This window comes from Anarrhichthys ocellatus, unplaced genomic scaffold (assembly GCF_004355925.1).
Source record: "Anarrhichthys ocellatus isolate YVR2014 unplaced genomic scaffold, GSC_Weel_1.0 scaffold4, whole genome shotgun sequence".
Lineage (NCBI taxonomy): Eukaryota > Metazoa > Chordata > Actinopteri > Perciformes > Anarhichadidae > Anarrhichthys > Anarrhichthys ocellatus.
In genome coordinates this window covers 290,385-311,037 of record NW_022280034.1, presented here as the reverse complement: position 1 = coordinate 311,037, position 20,653 = coordinate 290,385, and positions in this window count along the sequence as shown.

The window sequence follows — 20,653 nt, the reverse complement described above, 5'->3', positions numbered from 1 at the left end:
TTTGTGGTTGATTTGTGTCTCTTTGTGGTTGATTTGTGTCTCTTTGTAGTTGATTTGAGTCTCTTTGTAGTTGATTTGTGTCTCTTTGTGGTCCTTTAGAGTCTCTTCCTGGTTTGTACGTGTCTCTTTGAGTCACATGTTGTATTTGGAGGCCAGGAGGGGCCCCCTGACACTCTGGGCCCCTGAGCCTGTACCCGGTAGGCCAGTACAGTAATCCATCCACAATCTGGCTGCAAGTCACACCGACGCCCACCACATCAGCGTGGATGCCTCGGTGCACAAAGCGTGACTTTGACTCCTGAGACTCTCCGGTTTGACTTCAGAGGGAATCTTCCTTCGCCTGCAGCCACCAGCTTCATGTAACCTCACACAGAGACTACCGCTCTGAGGCAGTTTCCTTAGAGACCACTTAGACTCCTCGTGGAAGATCTAGATACAACTGAGACGTACAAAATCACCTGCAGTGCCTGTCCCACACACACACACACACACACACACACACACACACACACACTGTTAGTCACTGTCACCATGTGCTGCAGGTCTCATTTAGCACTCTGAGAGTTGTCATTAAATTGCTTTTGCAATGCTTTTAGGGGCTTCTTCTTACAAACAGACACAAACACTATGTACATACGCACTCACACTGAGGCAAACACCGGGGAGGGTTCCTCAGTGCTGGTCAGCTCCCAGTGGGCCCAGAGTCACTGGTTACATGCAGCAGTTACATCAGCACAGCAGGCCTTCTGTCCGTCAGCTGCTCCTCAACGCCGACTTCATTTCAATGCAGATTTTGTAGAACGAATAATAGATACAAAACAAACATGTCGCCTGAAAACACCAACAAAGCAACGAGATTCATGTTTGTGTGCGAAAACACGTTTTCAATTTGTGCATAAAAACACAAACAATGTCCAGAAATGAGAATAATAAGATTGAGACCATAAACTCATGTTTACAATGTTTACTGAGGTAATAAATCAAGAGAGAAGTAGAGTCATTTTCTCATAGACTTCTATACAACCAGAGGAGTCGCCCCCTGGTGGACACTAGAGAGAATGCAGCTCTAACACATGAAGCTTTGGATTCTCTTAAAGAACCGGAGGTTGTCTCCTGGTGTGAACACATTTTAAGCCATTTGTTGTTTACGTTACATTCAGCAAATGTCCCCCCAAACAGGCTGATCTTATCCGACACCTTTAGCACCACGTTCTCACAGAAGACAGTCATGTGACGAGGGTCTGCTGACCTCATTGGACCTCCTGTGGACCCCCATGACGTCAGGGTCTGCAGTGCTGTGCTGACTCATTCAGACGGATACTAAAACACGTGTGTGTTTGTTTGTTGAGGCTGATTCTTTCTCCAGCAGCTAACAGCCTCTGTTACAAACCTCCACTTCACCAGGACACCTGTGCAAACACACACACACACACACACACACACACACACACACACACATTGTGTTGAAGAGAATTCAAATAAGAAGAACTGTGTCCAGGAAGCAGCAGTGAACGCTCTGCTATGTTTGAACACAGGAGGTATTGTGAGCTATTATTTTAATAATGCAGCAAACGCAGACAGTATTCACACAACTGTGGATGGAAGCACACCGTGACTCTCGAGTTTGGGGATTTTCACTTGAGCAGAAGTTGGACAGAAACCTAGTGAGAGACAGATTGTTTCAGACTGCATGGTTCACACACACACACACACACACACACACACACACACACACACACTGAGTTTCTATATAACAAGGCCCTCTGGAAAAATGTTCCCATCTCTCACTTCCTCTCTTATTGTTTTCCTCTCTGTTGTTTTCTTCTTATTTTTCAGGCACAGAGCTTCAGACATCCATCTCTGTCTCTCTCTCTCACTGTTATTCTCACTCGCTCGCCCACTCCGCCTCTCTCTCACACACACACACACACACACACACATTCCCCTCCACACTCTCTTTGCTTTGTCATAATCCATCTATCTTGTTACTGAAGAGTGCACACACACACTATGAGGCATTCTTATGTTACATTAATAGAGTGTTGCATTGTGGGTTGTTTGTAGCCGTTATGTCGCTAAGCTAGCACGTTTTCTTTAAGTCTGTTCACAATGCTTCTTCGAGAGTTAGTCGGCCCTAAAAGTGTTTATTCAGCCAGACGTCAACCTCCGGTTCTGACGAGTGACGCTTGCATTCTCTCTGATGTTCACCAGGGGGCGACTCCTCTGGCTGATACAACTGTCGGCTGCTTTAATATATATATATATATATATGGGACTAAATGAGTCTCTTTGCTGCAAAAACTCCACAACATGTAACAAAGTAGACATTTTAAATTGGAGAAGTTACATATCAGACCTTTGTATGTGTTGTTTTTGTAATAGTTGCAATCAGAACTTATTCCGTCAGGAGGAATAGAAGAAGGTGGATAGAATATTTAGAAACGTCTGTAAGTTAAGTTTAGAGTTAGTGAGGTATCTTTTTATTTTATTTACATCTACATCTAAATATGGAGAGACGATAACAGAATGTAAGTCATAATTCTGGCTGGTTACATGAACCCTTACTGTGTCCATACTTCCATACTCTGTGATGACACAGAGCCAGCTTGAATAAGGAACGTGTTTCAGTTGATCACCGGTGTAAAGAGCTCGTCCTGCAGGACGTCATGGCGTCACCGCGTTGTTTCATCTGAAGCATCACGTCGGTTTAAACTCTGTGTTCCAAGTCAACACCAGAAATACAACGTCAGCGTTTCCACCAGCTGTTCATCTGCTGCACATCACAAGAGCAATCTTTCTCTTTGGTGGAGTAAAAAGAAAGAATCTCTCCTCATAGATGGATTATTGAGATCAGGCGATGAGTGGATGATCTGCAGACACACAGGTGTTCCTCTTATTGTTCGTCTGTTCTGCTGCTGATGGAAGAATTGAATCTCAGTGTCGCCGTTATTGTGACTTTCTCTGGATGGCAGCGCCTGGTAATTATTCTCAAATGTAATACTGTGAATGCAATTTGTCATGATGGAGTTTTGAGAGAGAGAATAGAAAGCAGGGAGACGGAGAGGGGGAGGAGGGGGAGACAGAGGAATAAAGAGAAGGAGTCGAGGTGAGAGAGAGAGATGAGTCGGCGTTTTCTGCTGCTGTCATCAGGTTTCCTCTCGGCTGAACGTCGACGGCCTGCAGCTCTGATTTACAGCTCACAGAGACATTCATGTTCCTCAGCGGAGAGACACGGGGGAGGACGGGGAGGACGGGGGATAGGTGTGCTGGGCTTCATCCACTCCAATACGTTTTCATTATAAAACAGCACTTTGAAATGGAAACAGTCTCCTTTGAGGAACGGTTACAAATCAAATGATGATGCATTGTGGGACAAGAAATAGTGTGGACTGGTTTACACAACATCAGACATGGTTTGACTCTGAAACACATTAACGACGTACATGTCACGGTGTAGGACCAGACCTATTCAAGGAGACGTGTTTCTCCACCTGACACGAGGAGCGTTCAGAGGAAGGAGGTGCAGCTCCTGGTGCCGAACACTGTTTTCTCATTCACTTCACATCCTGTCCTCCGCCCAGCCGGGCTGTCGGGGGTCGTGTTCGGCGCTCAGCACATCGACACACAAACAAACAAACGAACAAACAAGCAACCAACGCCCCGCGGGCTCCACAGCTGCTCCCTGACAGGTAGCTGCTGTGGCTCTTTGTTCACGAGGGGATCGACCCGCCGGCTCTGCCTCTTGTCTGGGCTGAGTGAGGTCTGGAAGCAGCAGCGTAAACGTGACTCACGAGGGGTCAAAGGTGTGTTATTATATTTAAGTCAGTGAATTACTTGTACTCGTGTAACGGCCCACAGGATGGACTCAGTATCTGGACCTTTCTGTCTGTTTCTCTCCCTAATGAAGCCGCTTCTTTACTTTGTGCTTCTGTTCATTCTACTCTCAATAACATTTAAATATGTAAAGCCAGTCAGTGAAGGGACGAGTTCAGACCTTTAGAGTCTGTTTCAGTCTCAGTCGTCTGCATGTTTTGATTTTGTTGCGTGATGATTTTTCACAGATCACAGCTGATTAGCATCAAAGCTCCTTTATTCAACTTTTACGTTGTTGTGAGGAAATGAAGAGGAATCCATTTGGGATCAAGTCTTCTCCTCGTGCTCGCTCTGTTCCTCCAGTCCAGTAGAGTTCTGCAGCGGCCTGGAGGATTCTGGGTGCAGGTTTGTGTTTCAGGTCGGATTTGAGGCAGAACGTCGCGGCGCTCCCCGGAGATCTGGAGGTGCTCCGGTATTCAGAAGCTTCAGAAAGCCTGCGGTTCAGCCGCTCTCCAAAGGCTCGTCAGCCTGTTTACATGAGCCTGCTGGCGGCATATCTGTCTCACAACAGATAAATACTCAGAGAGAGAGGAGAGCCTCGTATCGCTGAAGTGAGGAAGAGTGAGAGACGGAGGAAGACGGGTTTTTATCACGTTCCCTTCTGCACTAGCAGAACAAATCAGCGGTTTACTCACAGCGCAGAGTCTCTCACCTCTGATCTCGCGTGGAGTCTTTTCCAGCGAGTGCCAGAAAGCTTTAAGACCAGCGAGCCTTCATTCAGAGCGAAGGCTCGCTGCGTCCTTCTGCTGCTGGGACGCGTGTTGGACACGAGCCAGCTCGCCGTGTCAGGATGTCCAGTCACAGATACAGCACGGCCTCACAGCTCGCCTCGGGCCGCTCATCACACTCCTCTGACCCAGTGTGTCAATGCATTATTAATCACAAATACTGTCAAATAATTGCTGTTAAGAGTTTCATAAACACGCAGCCACTGCACAAAGGCCAGCGTGGGTAACTGCATTTACTCATTAATAACCGAACCTCTGGCTGTTTGTATGCTTTGTTTCTTTGGGGAAAGACTTCCTGAACGCGACGGTGCAGCGGGAGTTCACGGCCACAAGCAGCCCAAAGTAGGACCTCTAATGAACACGGCGGCCACCGCTGAGCACGCTGCTGCGTGCACGTGGGAGGCAACGGGACGGCACCGTGCCGAGGTGTCCTTGAGCAACGGCACCGTGTCCGGGCCGGAGGCTTCTTCTGCAGGAAATGTTATTAAATCACAGAGGTAACAGCCGGAGATTAGTCAGCTGACGAGAAGCACCAGAGTTCAGAGAGAAATATTCTGGCGTTTCTAAGAAAAACGCCAGAATATTCAGCTCAGAACTGAGAGTTTAATCTGCAGATGTTCTCCCTGAAAGTCTTATTCATGTCGAAAGGGAGGGAAAGAAAAGTGTTGCGCTCTGACTGCCAGACATCTAACATTGTTCGTGACAAAATGACAAAAAGAATAAAATGACAACGGGACCTTTAAGATGCCTGAGTGAACTGCTTCCACTTCTGTGCTCTAATCGGACCGGATTGGAAAAGCTCTTTTTTTTTTGTGGATGAACTTGTGTGGAACAAAATGAAAATGTTTGGTGAAGTTGTTGAGGGATTTGTCCTCAGCACAGGAAGCTGGTGATGCATGAAATATAAAGCGCACATCGGCCTGTTGGCAGAGGCAGTGTGGGTGTGTGTGTGTGTGCGTGTGTGTGTGTGCGTGCGTGTGCGTGCGTGCGTGTGTGTGTGCATGCGTGCGTGCGTGTGTGTGTGTGTGTGTGTGGAGAAGACAGATGAGAATTCTCCACTTCCTCCCATCGTCTGCTCTGCACAGCGTAGAGACCCGTGAGCTCCATCGTCGTTCTGAACGACGGCTTCACATCCTGCGTGTCCGTCGTGCCCTTTAGTGATGTCATCAAGGTGAGTCGCCAGATGTCGCTCGTTCAATATTTTAGCTCATCTGGAGGAGAATCACCAACTGGCCCGGAAACTGAAGAACAGCCAGCGGTCCGTTGAGTTAACGCGAAGATGAATGGAGGCTCGGGGGCAAAAATAACCATAAAAGTTCATAAAATGTCCGAACAAAAAAAAAAGATAATTAGGAGGACAGAGTTCTCATTCGACCCCTTCGTATTTTATTCATGGAGTTGTCTCTTATTCACCCATGAATGTGACTTCTGGCTCCACCAAAGACCAGCTCGGTCACCTCTGAGAGAGAAATACTGACCAGCGCGAAGAGAACCAAATGAGCATGAATGTTAAAAAAAGGAATTAGATCAGTTCAACAGGAGAGGACAATGGAGCACTACCTTAGGCCTGTAGGCCAGATTCAAAGTCCACATATAGCCAAGCAACGTGTCCTCATCACACACCGTAAGATATCTTAAGACAGAGTTACTCTTCATCTTTCCTACTAGTCCAGCAACACGTGGCGTCTTCTTCATCTTTCTCCATCTTTTCAAAATAAACTTCAGGAAGGTTTAGGAAAAGATGGTTCGGGTTAAAATCAAACTCGACTTCTCAGAACACACGGGGCATGAACGTCTCCTGGGAGGAAGACGGTTTGACCCGTCCACGTTTACAATCTGTATACTTCCTGGTTCAGGATTACGTGGACTACATACTATCTCTAAGGAATATCTACGAATGACGTGTGCATTGATCTTCACAAGTACAGCTACGAACGCCCAGAAGTGGACTTGGGGTGGACCAGTATCCCAGTATGCCCATAAGTGACTCTTTAGATTTCTAACAGAACATTAGTGTCTTCATCTTGAGAGTTTGGACTTGACTAAAGACTAAAGACTGGAAGACGTAAGCCCTGCATGATCTCGAGAGAGACCTCCAGCAGTGTAGTACTCCAGATCGGTCTCAAGAACGCCTTCTGAAGGTCTCGGCCTCTACAGCATTCTTACTCTCGTCTCTTCTTGGTCTCTGGATTTTATTTGAAGTCTGGTCAAGACAACAACTGTCCAAGTGTCCTCGGACAGGACACTGAACCTCAGAGTGTGTGAATGAGTGTGTGAATGCAGTGTAGACCGGAAAGACACTTTATATAAATGCAACACATACAACTCACCTCTGCTACGCCTTTTGAATATTGTATCAAGACACTTCTCCTGGTACACATATACAAATATACTTCACTAAAAGAGATGAATGAGGAGGTTTTTTAGATCAATTTGAGGGGTGCCTCAGTAGTTTGCATGTTCCACATTTTATCCTAAGTATGTGGGGGTCTGGTCTGGGTCTCGATCCCTCAAAGTCTCGGTCTTGTCTCAGGCTCGATACCCTCTGATCTTGGTGGTGACTCTATCCAGTTTGTGTCCAGATCCACTGGTGCAGTGGGTTCATGTTCTCAGTGGTAATGCAGAGTAAAGTAAAGAAACCAGTGTTCTCCATGAGCGTGGTCCAATGTGTCTGAGAGATGGATCCAGAACACGTGTTAGTGTCACTAGTGAATCAGGGACAAAGAGGTTTCTGAGGACCTGTTGAGAGTTGAGAGGTATTCAGTTATAATTCAACGAGGTCCAGAACATCTCAGTAATGTCTCACTTCTTCTGTCACTTCAAGTAGAATAAGGAAACAAGGAAAGGATCAGGTTTCCTACATGAGGAAACATTCTGCGTGAGCACGACGAGAACGTTTTAAAAGTCACGAGTCGTTCCGTCTCCGGAGATCGTCGGCACTGAAGTCGTCTCTCAGCTCCGGCTGATAAATGGATTTCTGCAGAAAGTCTTTACGCCGTGTCATCATTTATTTAACGAAAACGTTGGAGATACAAATACCACATGAATTCTTTATTGTCTAGGAGAGTGCAGATCTGTCTTTGGCCTCACAAAAGCTTTTCAAAGCTCTGAAAGACAAAGACAGACAAGAACAAGAGAATGTTACTTAACATGACAAACGACTCTGGAGTCCCCCTTAAATTCTTCCAGTTTATTCATCCATGTTGTCAGATCGTGAACATAACCAGGATGTTCTATTGAATAATGTGAGTTCTTTAATTCACGCAGACATCGTTGATGCTCTAGAAGTGAAGCTGAATGCATGTCTCATAGCGAAGCCGCTGTGGTTGTAACGCAGTAGAAAAGGTGTCTGAGTACCTCTGATTTAACGAGCAGTTCTACCCGGAGGATAAAGAACGCAGGTGGTTCTAGGAAAGCGTCGTGTTTCTCTGAAATGTCACAGAGCGCCTCGGCGGATGAATCCTGATCGTATGACCTCATTCTGACGGAGCGGCGGTGAGGTCACCCTCCGTCTGCATCGCAGTGGTGACGCATCACTTCCTCATCCGATCCGAGACACACTTAGAAATACGAAGCTCCGACCCAGAAGTGACTCTACGGTCCCAAAAAGATGTCCTCTGACACCGAGTCACTGCGAGTGTTTGATGTTCGTGGCAGAGCAGCAGAACCAGAGCATGAAAGTGTCCTTCTGTTTAAGTGTGACCACTTCCTGTCTCGTCTGCTGTTGTTTTCCAAGAACACGGATTATAAATGTATTTCTGTGCTGTAATCACAGAGAGCACTTTAACAGGAGACAGACTGAAATGTAGTCCATTTACCAAACGACCCGTCCGCTGCTCCTCCTGCAGCCTGCAGCCTCGTGCATTATTAAATCCCTCTTAGTCGCCATGCATTCTACCACCATACCATCCTCATGCGCAGTGAGTGCAGCGTCTCTCCTCGTCTCAACCAGACTCCATCACGTTTAAGGTCACGCAGGAGACAAACTGCTGCTCTTTGTTTCTCTCTTTCTCCGGTTAAAGTTTTTAATGATACACAGAATCTATCAAACAACTTTCTTAGTTTTTGGCAACATAACTACTTTTCTTAGGTTTAATAAAAGTGAATGAAATAAATCACAACAAAAGTACTTTGTTAGGTTTAATTAAACTTTATTATTCTTAGATCTACTCACAGACTCATTAGAGACGTGTTGTTAAAGCAGTGTGTTTGTATGTGAACACACACACACACACAGAGCAGAGACACTCTGCTGCTTCACAGATTATACAACATGAAGCTGTGTTTCTCTCTTTAATCAAATATGTGAGCGACCCCCCCCCCCCACACACACACACACACACACACACACACACTGAGGACGGTCAGACAGGAAGCTTTATGTTGCTGTCAGTGAATATGAGTTAAGAGTTTTACCTCCAATAAACACAGAGTGACATTGGAGCAGCAGTGTGCTCCGAGGGACCACACACACACACACACACACACACACACACACACACACTGTACAGTATGTATGCAGTGCACACACACACACACTGCAGCAGTGTAAGCTGCATACAGCCTGAGGTGTTGAGCTGAATGACAAATGTTTGCCATAGTGCTGATAACACTGAGGGCAGAACTCTACTACAACCTTACACCCTGTGTGTGTGTGTGTGTGTGTGTGTGTGTGTGTGTGTGTGTGTGTGTGTGTGTGTGTGTGTGTGTGTGTCTGTGTGTGTGAGCGTGAATGGATTTAGTGAAACAATATCAACGTGTGTGTGTGTGTGTGTGTGTGTGTGTGAGCGTGAATGGATTTAGTGAAACAATATCAACGTGTGTGTGTGTGTGTGTATGTGTGTGTGTGTGTGTGTGAGCGTGAATGGATTTAGTGAAACAATATCAACGTGTGTGTGTGTGTGTGTGTGTGTGTGTGTGTGTGTGTGTGTGTGTGTGTGTGTGTGTGTGTGTGTGTGTGTGTGTGTGTGTGTGTGTGTGTGTGTGTGTGTGTGTGTGTGTGTGTGTGTGTGTGTGTGTATGTGTGTGTGTGTGTGTCTGTGTGTGTGAGCGTGAATGGATTTAGTGAAACAATATCAACGTGTGTGTGTGTGTGTGTATGTGTGTGTGTGTGTGTGTGAGCGTGAATGGATTTAGTGAAACAATATCAACGTGTGTGTGTGTGTGTGTGTGTGTGTGTGTGTGTGTGTGTGTGTTTACATGCACTTCACTTTTATCATTTTTCGTCCGTTCACATATTTGCAGACGTAAACACTGGATCCTGGTTCCAGCTGATAAACTCTGATCCTGGTTCAGAGACCAGATGATGTTAAACTGGTCTATTCCCGGTACAGTAGACCCACATCCAGTCCAATCACTGAGACCCGAACCAGACAGATCCTCAGGGACCGGGTCTGCTGTGTGGTGGTGAGAAGGTCAGCTGGGTGTGAACTTTTGTCTGAAGAGCTTCTTCTATTTGTAGTATTTTATTTTAACACGTTGAACTCCCTCCAGGAGAAACCGTCTGAAAGCACCCTTACCTCCGTATCTACACCACCACCACAGTTTACCGTGTCTGTGAGAGAAGGCTCTTCTATGTGGCAGTGAACAGGAAGTGACCATATCTGGACTGAGGAGGAGTGACGTAGAGACGCCGTATACGTCTCTGGTAGAGACCTGTCAATCACCGTGTAGCCCCGCCCTAAAGCATCCCCTGCTTTATGGTCTGTTTGACTCTAAATGGACCATAATGTACTAAATGAACATCATGCTGTATTGAAGAAGACTTGAAACTAGAGATTGAGACCATAAACTCTGCAGCTCACATGCTGCACTTTTTTTCTCCACTAAACACATAAAGTAGAACATTTGACGTTTACAACACACACACACACACACACACACACACACACACACAGTCTCACTGATCAGTACACACAGTAACACGCGTTGACCTTTGAGGTTCTGTCGCGTTAATATGAGACGTTATTGACCGACTTCAGGCCTCATCAGTATTCAGCAGCACAAACAGTCATGTGTCCACACACACATGTCAGACAGTAACTGTGTGTGTGTGTGTGTGTGTGTGCGTGTGTGAGTGGTGTTACAGGTGTGTGTGTGTGTGTGTGTGTGTGTGTGTGTCATGAATTTGACAACATGTACAGAGATGCAGCCTTTCATTATCTCCTCTTAAAGAGGAGCTTTCAGGAGTTTCTTCTTGAGTGAGAGGTGAAAAACAAACGTCACTCAGATCCACCGAAGCTTCTGAACTTAAGTACGTTTTCTTTGATCGTCTCGTATCATCACCACCGAACAGTCGTGAGTTCTTCACTGGTTTTCCTTCGAGGGCTGATTGATCTGTTTTTTGGCTCGATTACACAAATTTGATCCCGACCCCGAAGCCTCCTCTCCATCGGGCCAATAGGTCTGAAGGGAAGCCGTCAGGGTAGTGAAGGAAGCTCATTAAAGAGATTTTAGTGGAGAGATGAACGAGTCTACAGTCTCTCCTTCTGTCTGCATGTTCCTATAGTTCATTGTTAAATCCTCTCACAGGTCTTCCCCTCTGCACGGTGTTTCTTCTCTCAGTTTCCAACCTGATCAAATGTATTTATTGAGTCACGTGACTAAATACACCAGCAACGTCAGCGTCATCCACATCGTTCTCCTGGAAGGAAATCCTGTATTTCTTCCGTCATGTGTGGACCATCTGGTTCCTTCAACTATGTCAGTTACTCTGCCAGTAACATACACACACACACACACACACGCGCACACACACACACACACACACTCTAAAGGATAAATGTGCATCGGTGCTTCAGTGTCAAACATTTTTCTGGTTGCAGCCTATAAATTTGATTATTTCCTGCTTTTCTGTGTTTTTTAACAGTAAATTTGGGAAAATAATATTTAAAAGTCATCTTTAGACATCTACCTGGTGTCTGTTCATTCAGTGTGTTGTAGCGTGAACACTTTGATTCATTAAAATAATGAAATGAGTTATTGATGAGTTGTGTTACATCACAGAGGAGTTTTATAAAAGACTTGAACATGTCGCACATTTCAAGGTGTTATAGAGATTCTTTACAAAAGCAAACAGAAAACAGAAAAAGTAATATAAGAATATAAGAATATAGTCCTTCAACAACCGAAACTAGAAACAACACTTTGGACACAAACGGAGGTCTACTGGGTGAAAGTCCTGTTTGTTTGACTCGTTATTATTATTATCAGGTAACTTTCACTCTAGGTCTCGTTCTCTGAGGTTCTCTTCAGAAACGTTCGACTCTAACAGTCATTGCTGCTGTGAATGCAGCCGATCTCTGAACGTGTTCCTCTGGTAACACTGTGAATAATCAATTCCTGTCACCGGTTTCCAGCCAAATAACTGAGCTCTGATTTATTCTCTCCTGAGCTCCAGTTGTATCATCTCTACTCGGAACAAAGCACTGTAACAATGCGTGTGAACAAGTGATTGTAGGGTAAGTTGATTGTGAAAGCTCTGCAGCAGTGAGAGAGTACAGCTCTACAAATAACAGCACATTCAAAAGCAGCAGCGCTTGTTCATTCTCGCTCCGTCTCTCTGAAAAGGCCGCCGGCCGTTCCAACGCCTCTCTGCTTCTTCTCGGACTACAACCGTGTTTATCTGGCCTCCGGACGGCTGATTCATCTGCAGACCTCCTCACTCTCCTCGGCCTCTGTAGCCCTGAGCACAAACAACATCACTAAGAGGGGGGGGAGAGAGAGGGAGGGAGGTTTAAACAACTAAACTACTTAGTTAGGTTGAGACAACAACACTACTTAGTTAGGTTTAGACAACAACACTACTTAGTTAGGTTGAGACAACTAAACTACTTAGTTAGGTTTAGACAACAACACTACTTAGTTAGGTTGAGACAACTAAACTACTTAGTTAGGTTGAGACAACTAAACTACTTAGTTAGGTTGAGACAACTAAACTACTTAGTTAGGTTGAGACAACTAAACTACTTAGTTAGGTTGAGACAACAACACTACTTAGTTAGGTTTAGACAACTAAACTACTTAGTTAGGTTGAGACAACAACACTACTTAGTTAGGTTTAGACAACAACACTACTTAGTTAGGTTTAGACAACTAAACTACTCAGTTAGGTTTAAACAACTAAACTACTTAGTTAGGTTTAGACAACTAAACTACTTAGTTAGGTTTAAACAACTAAACTACTTAGTTAGGTTTAGACAACTAAACTACTTAGTTAGGTTTAGACAACTAAACTACTTAGTTAGGTTTAAACAACTAAACTACTTAGTTAGGTTGAGACAACAACACTACTTAGTTAGGTTTAGACAACAACACTACTTAGTTAGGTTTAGACAACTAAACTACTTAGTTAGGTTTAGACAACAACACTACTTAGTTAGGTTTAGACAACTAAACTACTTAGTTAGGTTTAGACAATCAATTATTATAGTTATTTCTGGTGTTGAAATAACTACAGAAGTTGCATTAAAGATGAATCAACGTTGACTTCCTGTTTCACATGGGGCATGAACATCGGTTTCCTGGGTGAAAACGTTTTTGTTGGACCCGTCCACACCTTTGTTGTGTGGGTTTCTGCGGTCTTCATACTTCCTGGTTCATGATAACTTGGCTGACATACAAATTGATTTCGAGGCATATCTACGAATTGCAATGCACTATTTTCGATGGTTTAGCTACGAACGCTGTATGAGAACAGCTTGACTTTTAAAACTTCTGCAACATCTGGAAACACATGGTGTCGAAAAATTGCTTCTTGAAGAGCGGTTTATATTAAATAAACCAATTAAATGTGTGATGTATCAAAAAGATTTGAAAGGAAAAATAGAAGAATCCAGACACAAAGCTCCTGTGCTCCTCGGACACAATGAATGAACTTTACTCCAAATGTCACAAAAATCAGTTGACAGCATTCACAGATATTCTGCTAGGAGACAGATACAGAGACAGACACAGCTAACGTAGAACACCCGAGCTGCTCGGTGGAGATAATTAGAAAGAAAGAAAGTGACTGACAATGAATACAAATGTAGACAAAAAAACAAACGGTGGGTAACGGAGACAATGAAGAGGTCAGAAAGAGAAATTAGCGAGGGAGAGAAATGAAAGCTGCAAACAAAGAGCAAGACAAGTAATGGAGTAAATGCTCTGCTGGGTGGAGAGAGGAGGGAGGACCAGGAGTAAAGGGTGGTGGTGGAGGAAAATACAAGAGAGGAGGGAGATAAAGAACACAATACAGAAGAGTCAGAAAGACAGAGAGGGGAGAGAAAATGATGGCGGAGTATGAAGACAAAGAAGCATAGAGGGTCGGAGATGGAGAATAAAAGGACAGGTGGACTGATAACGAGAGACACTTGAGAGATGTTAAAGAGTAGGACGTTAAGAAGAACCGACATGAAACAGAAGCTCTTTGTTCTCCTGATGATTGGAGACGTTAACATCAGCACATGCTGTTTTAAATGGTTTTTAGGTTTCATTTTCACTCTGTGGTCTCATAATGTAAAGTCCTGCTCCTCTATGGAAACACAACCATCACGACTAGAAGTAGAGAGAACTAGACACGTCTTTAGTGCAGAATAACACCGTTATGATGACATCAATCATTAAAGGAGCTGTGTGAAGTCTCCTGTAGCTCCAGAGGGAGCTGTGAGGTGTTCAGTGCGAGTAACATGTGGAGATGTGCAGCTCCGTTCTGCAGCAGGTGCTTCCGGCGTAACGCTGACTTGAATCTCCAACCCAACGGTCGCTGGTTGGGTTTGTAGGTCGAGATGTAGGCGGCAGGTTGTGTGTGGAGTAGAAGAAGACGTTGTGCTGCTTCGATTTGGATCCTTTTTTAGAAGCGTTATAGTCAGGAATGATACATTGATGGATAACTTTATTGGTAGTTTATTTCCACTGATGTGTGTTTCATCAGAGGCTTCATTGGCTTCACGTTTTTTAATGCATGAATTAGCAGTTTTAGCGTGAAGTCAAAGACAACTGGACTTTCTTTGGAGTCATGAAGACGTTGTGCCTCTCACTCAGAAAGCTTCTTGTGTTCTTCCTCCAGATATAGAAACACCTGGAACACTGAGAGCCTTCACAGAGCCTTAGATTCACTCCTCCCTCCCTTCCAGGCAGCCGTTGGTTCCCGTTTAGTTCTGTTAACACCTCGTGCCCTGTGGCTGAAAGCAGCATGTGTAGACCTTCAGTAAACCTTCAGTTTTCCAGCCTGACAATGAAAAAGAATCGGTTGCATGAGAGTCTACAGATCGCTGTCGGACCCTGGTCAGAGCCGGACGATACTATGCTGTGATTGGCCAGTCTGCTTTCCGGGGGCGGGACTTACCGGAGGAGAAAATCATGTTTTTGAATTTCATGTCCATTTAATGTCCATGTAATGTCCATGCTTCCATCCTTTAATTTGAATAAACCGTGAAGGCCACAGATTTCTGTCTCTTGATAATAAGCACCAGATGACTGTTTCCACACGTTCTCCACATGCTGAGCACACGTGACCTCAGAGCCTCACTTGAGAGGAAACAGAGTAAAGATGGCGAAGAGGCCAATCTCACTGAGTGCTCACGTGACGCTCGCCTCCTCCAACCTTCCACAAAACCTCTCTGTGTTTCTCCGCCGCCGCCTCTCAGGACGGGCAGCCGACGCTTCGAGAGGTTTTATTTTTCCCCGAGGACACAGAGTAGAGATGGGAGGTGGAAAGAAAAGATTTATTCTGGTGATCATCTCCATCTGAGCACTTCAGCTCACAGCCAGAGAGGATTTAAAGCCCCAGAAACACAGACGTGTTCTAGAATGAAGGCTTCGTCGATGACGTCAACTTCAGGCACATGAAAATATATCAGAATAAAAACAATTATACAAGCAACAGCAAATATTTTCTGTTTCTTTCAGTTTTTAATCATTAAAATATCACGATTTGACCAATTTCCAAACCTGAGTTGATAAAACCTGCATGTTCTCTCAAAACCTGAGTACTGGTTCAAAGCCTTCATGGCCGCAGACTTGTTCATACTTGTTTAACCCTTCCTGAGCACGACGCTGCTGGTTTCTGTCTGGATGTAAATGTGCAGATGTGCAGCAGGTTATCGCTGAGAACCCGGAGCTCAGACGGTGTCGATGTGCAATCGGTCCTCCACAGCGGGAGAGTCGCCATTCTGACCCGACTGTTTCTGGAGAACACTTCAGGCCTGGAGTGCAGATGTACTTGAGGCCGTCGTCTGAGGACTCCTGCAGAGAGGAGACCGGCTCTCCCTCCAGGCGAGCGTCTCTGAAAGGCCTCGCTCAGCCGTCAGGAGGGAGATTGAGATGAGGATGTGATTTCTGCACCTTTTTTTGGCCCAGAAATGAGTACGAATGCTGGAAAAGGCTGTTTGCCTGCTGTTCTCTAAATGTTCCTGTTAACCAGCCGTCGTTGTTTTTCTGAACATGTGTTTGTGTTCATGTCTGAAGTCAGACATGAACAAGTCAGACAACGAAGGTCCTTCTGTACTAATTAGAGAGGAAGCTACACACACACACCTCACACTCCTCACACGCCTCACACTCCTCACACGCCTCACACGCCTCACACGCCTCACACATAATAAAGTTTGTCCTCCGTGTTGGATTTATTAAATATGTCTGTTCCTCATAACGTGATTCGTTGACTGATATAATATTCTCGTTCTATGTGAAAACACTCAAAAACAGCTTTATATATAGTGACATTGATCATTCAAAGTAGAACCATGTAAAGGCCTCAATGTGTGTGGTTAACGTCACCCTGACTGTAAAGGCCAACGGGTCACGACCTTTGATTTCACAGAGACCCCGGGCTGTAGAATAACTGTATTCTCCTGTAATTACATCACTGCTCGCCTGTGTAAACACCTCTGGATGATGACAGAGTAATAACATGTGAAGGTGTGAATGTCAGCGCCTCATTTAAGCTCTGAGTCCAAAACCAATTATTCCTAGCATTTGACAGAAATAACCTTTTGGCCTCTATAGGCCTCTGTGTGTGTGTGTGTGTGTGTGCGTGTGTGTGTGTGGGTGTGGGTGTGTGTGTGTGTGTGTGTGTGTGTGTGTGTGTGTGTGTGCGTGCGTGCGTGCGTGCGTGCGTGCGTGTTGTACTATTATCACATTCTCAATATAGTGATTTTTACTGCGTCAACCTTTAACCTTGTCGTGCAGAATGTGTCCGTGTGTAAAGCCTTCAGCAGGAAGCTCACGTTAAAGACAGCTCACAACATCAACGAGGTTTTAGACTATATATAAATATATACAGTGTATATGTATATGTACAGTATATATATATTCTGTATATATCAATCTGAGCCACGTGCTGAGGAGAGCTCTGAGTGGTGTGGGGTTTTGTAGCCGTGGTTGTAAACCCTGATTGTCCAGATGCAGGCTGGCGTGGCCTTGCCTCTAACCCGACGCTGGGGGGGTGGGGGGGGGGGGCTGACAGCAGCCTGGAGATCCTGGATGTGAAGTGTGTGTTTACGCTGATGGTCACAGACTTGTGTTGTTTCTCTTTAACGCTCCCTCTTCTCCAGAGTCTGACCTTGACTTTTCTTGTCGTTTTCTCTGAGACTAGTTTTGCATTCATGAGGGTTTTAAAAGTTGGATTTAAAAACAAAGCCCCTCAAGTTCACAACGTGTGAGGTTGAAGAAATCTGTTTTTGTTCTCTTCCTCTTTGACTCGAGGGTCTGTTTGTAAAGTTGTGTTTTCACACTGAGTCTGCAGTTTGGCTGTGAATTCAGCTTAAAGGCCGTCACATCTTAACACCGTCCTGGTGCTGTCCTCACATGTTGCTCCGGTCGGAGAGGAGCTGCATGTGACAGAAACCCTCCCCGTGGTGATGGTGAAGAGCTCCTGTGTTTAGATGTACGTGCTTTAACCTCACGATGACGCAGCTGTTTAGGCTCTAAGAACCCTTTAAGATAAAGAGAACATGACGATATTGGAGCAACACCCGCAGAGGACAGAACAGCATGAGAACCGGCTCCAGGAATAGGTCTATTATTATATGCTCGCTGCAAGAATACACACAGAACTACTGCAGCGGCTCATCGGGAACGGCTTGTCCAAAACCCTCAGTGTCTAAATTTAAGCCGAGACAGCCGAGAGCAGAGTGATTCATGGGCCTCGTCTTCCTTCTGACGGAGGGATGAAAGAGAAGCAGAAGTAGTCCGATTCTGGAGGCTCGGCTGACACGTCGGCTCGCTTTGACTCGACTTTTAGACTCTCGGCCTGCAAGGAATCACAGCCGGGACCGAAGACATTTAGGCTCTGTGGTCGCTGTGGTTCTGCTCGGCCTCAGATGTACACGACGTGGTGTCGCTGCAGGGACAGATGTCTGTGCAGCTGTGCTGAGAAGCCTCCGTCATGGTGCTTCAACCAGACCTCTAAAACATGAAGTTAAGCTCCACACATCTCTTATCTCCTGACAATCAACAGACGTTCATCACAATCACAATCCTGTTCTGTCATGTTCTACAGGAGGAGTGACGTGTGGTGGTGTGAGGTACGTCTTCATAGTCAACCAGCAGAGCGATGTTCTACTGTGGACGTATTATAAGTTATATTTAGAATGTTTCCACCTCTGTCTGACGGCCTGCATGACGCTGTAGTGGCCGCTTGTTTCAGCATCCTTCTCCACTTCTTGCAGGAGGTAAAATGTTCTGACTCGGGGAGACCACCGTGTCCAACTTACCCAGGTCAGCTGTCCAATGATGAGGCTCCTAGTGCGTTAAACAAAGATATAACCCGATGCAACAATACAGCATCACAACACTGACCTTCTGCTGCCAACAACTACAATAATGTCTACAATCTGCGGTCAGAAACATTGTTGCTCCATCAAAGCTTGACTTTCACTAAAAGCTACTTAAAGGAGTCAACAATGATCCGATAGCAGGACGGACTTCAGGCCAAAAACACACATCAAAGCACATTTAGCAACATGACCAACGACCTCTATGCTATGCTACGGTAAACACTGTAAAGGGCATAACACACACTACTTCTGCAATAAACATAAAATACAAAAAACTGTTAAGAATACAACATAACTGTGACAGACGGGGAGCTGAAGCCGTCATCTACGATCTCTACAAAGACTCCGTTCTCACAAACATCACTTTAACTGGCAGAACGTGGACGTAAAAGTTTTTTAAAACAACAGGAACAAACTGATCCATGCAGGCAGCGGTAGACTGCAGCTCTGTGTATATTTCATGTAAAATGACAGTTTCTTTGAATGCAGTCTGGAGGCTTATCGGTGAGTTAACAGTCTCCTTCTCTGCATCTGTTGAGTTGTAATCCCTCTACACTTATTTTAACCCAGCTCTATACCTCCATCGGCCCTCTGTCTGCCTCTGTTTCTCCCTCTTCCTCCTCTTCCTCCTCTTCCTCCTCTTCTATTTTTGCTCACTTGCACTTTGAAGCTGTGGTTTTATTCGTCCCGGTGGGCGGCCGGTCCAGAAGCAGCTATTAAAAGCAGCCGTGCGTGAAACTGGTGAAAACTGCCGTAGCTTAGCGCTGGTTGTGCTCGACAGCTGTGAGCGTCTCCGCAATTATACTTCATGTGTGGATGCACTTCTTAAACGCTTACAGTGAGCTGCACATGGTGGAAACTATCCAGGACAGAGTCCTCAGTACAAACAGTTCAGTGTTCATCAGCTGTTTAGAAAAGCTCGATTACGTTTAAATGTGTGAAAAGTGACATGATGCTTTTTTAAAGTTAACCAGAAAAACTAGAATCTGATGTGAAGTTTAGTTATTTATTGCTCAGTGTTCAGCAGCATTATTTAGAGAAGCAACGACCCAAAACATGTGTTGATCACGCAAACTTTAAATCAAACAGACTGTTGTGCATGTTAGCAGAGATGTACACTGTGTTCCTCTTCCTCATCACAAATATAGATGTGTGTATATGTAGTGTAGCGTCTGTCGATAGGACTCATTTGTCTTCATGTGATTGTTTGCTTTGGGTATTCATTCCAAAGCTTCACGGTTCCACCGGTCAGGTCGCTCTGATCACACCTCCTGGTATTCATTGTTGCTAACATGCAGGTCCTCCTCTCACTCTTCTGTCTCTTTTAATCTGTTTTATTTCTGTTTTCTCTGTAAAATATTTTTTGTAAAAACATGATTTTTTACGGCTGCACGAGTCCTTCAAATGGAAACGTTACAGACGTCTTTACATCATCGTAAACACGTTCATTCAGCATCTTTAGACTCTCTGGAGAACAGAATCTGAATTCAAGTTCTGTGGGTCTGAACAAAGTTTGGCTGCAGTGTGAGGTTTGAAACATGTGAAGTGTTGCTGCCTGCGTCGTCTGCTCACCTCATGAAGCAGATTAAGCTCATGAAGTCTCACCTTGAGGTTCAACATGTGACACGCTTCGTGTCAAGGCTTTCAAAGAACTCCTCTTCTCTTCTTATTATTGCTCCTCTTTCTCATTTTCTTTGTATTTCTCCTCATTATATTTCCTACATGTTGTCGTCACGTACGATTACTTTCAAACCCGGCGCATGTTGTTTTTCTCCTTTCTTCATTTGAATAACTGACATGTTTTTCAGCCTAATTTCAGGCTGAAAAACATCTTTTCACCGTAACATTCGTCATTCACTGTCTGCAGCTGTGAGGGTCGGCTCGTTGAATGGGGGCTTTATTTGTATTATTTTAAAAGCCCACCTTACCTTTCACTCCTCAGCCCAACGTCTGATCCATTCAGACAAAGAGATGAAGGTCATCTGCTGCATAAGCGCACCACGACATCAAACGCTCTGACAGAAATAAATAGTAACAGCAGCCATGTTGGTTGTTTACATTCATGATGATTCTGGGGTCCTGAAGGGTCCTGAAGGGTCCTGAAGGGACGGACTGTCAGTGTTGATGTCTCTATTTAGCATCTTTTGGAGCTAATGCTGCTCCATACCTTTTTTAAATCAAGCGTACTCTTGCTAGTTAATAAGGATGGAGGATGGAGGTGATGGAGGTGGAGGATGAAGGATGGAGGTGGAGGATGGAGGATGGAGGATGAAGGATGAAGGATGGAGGATG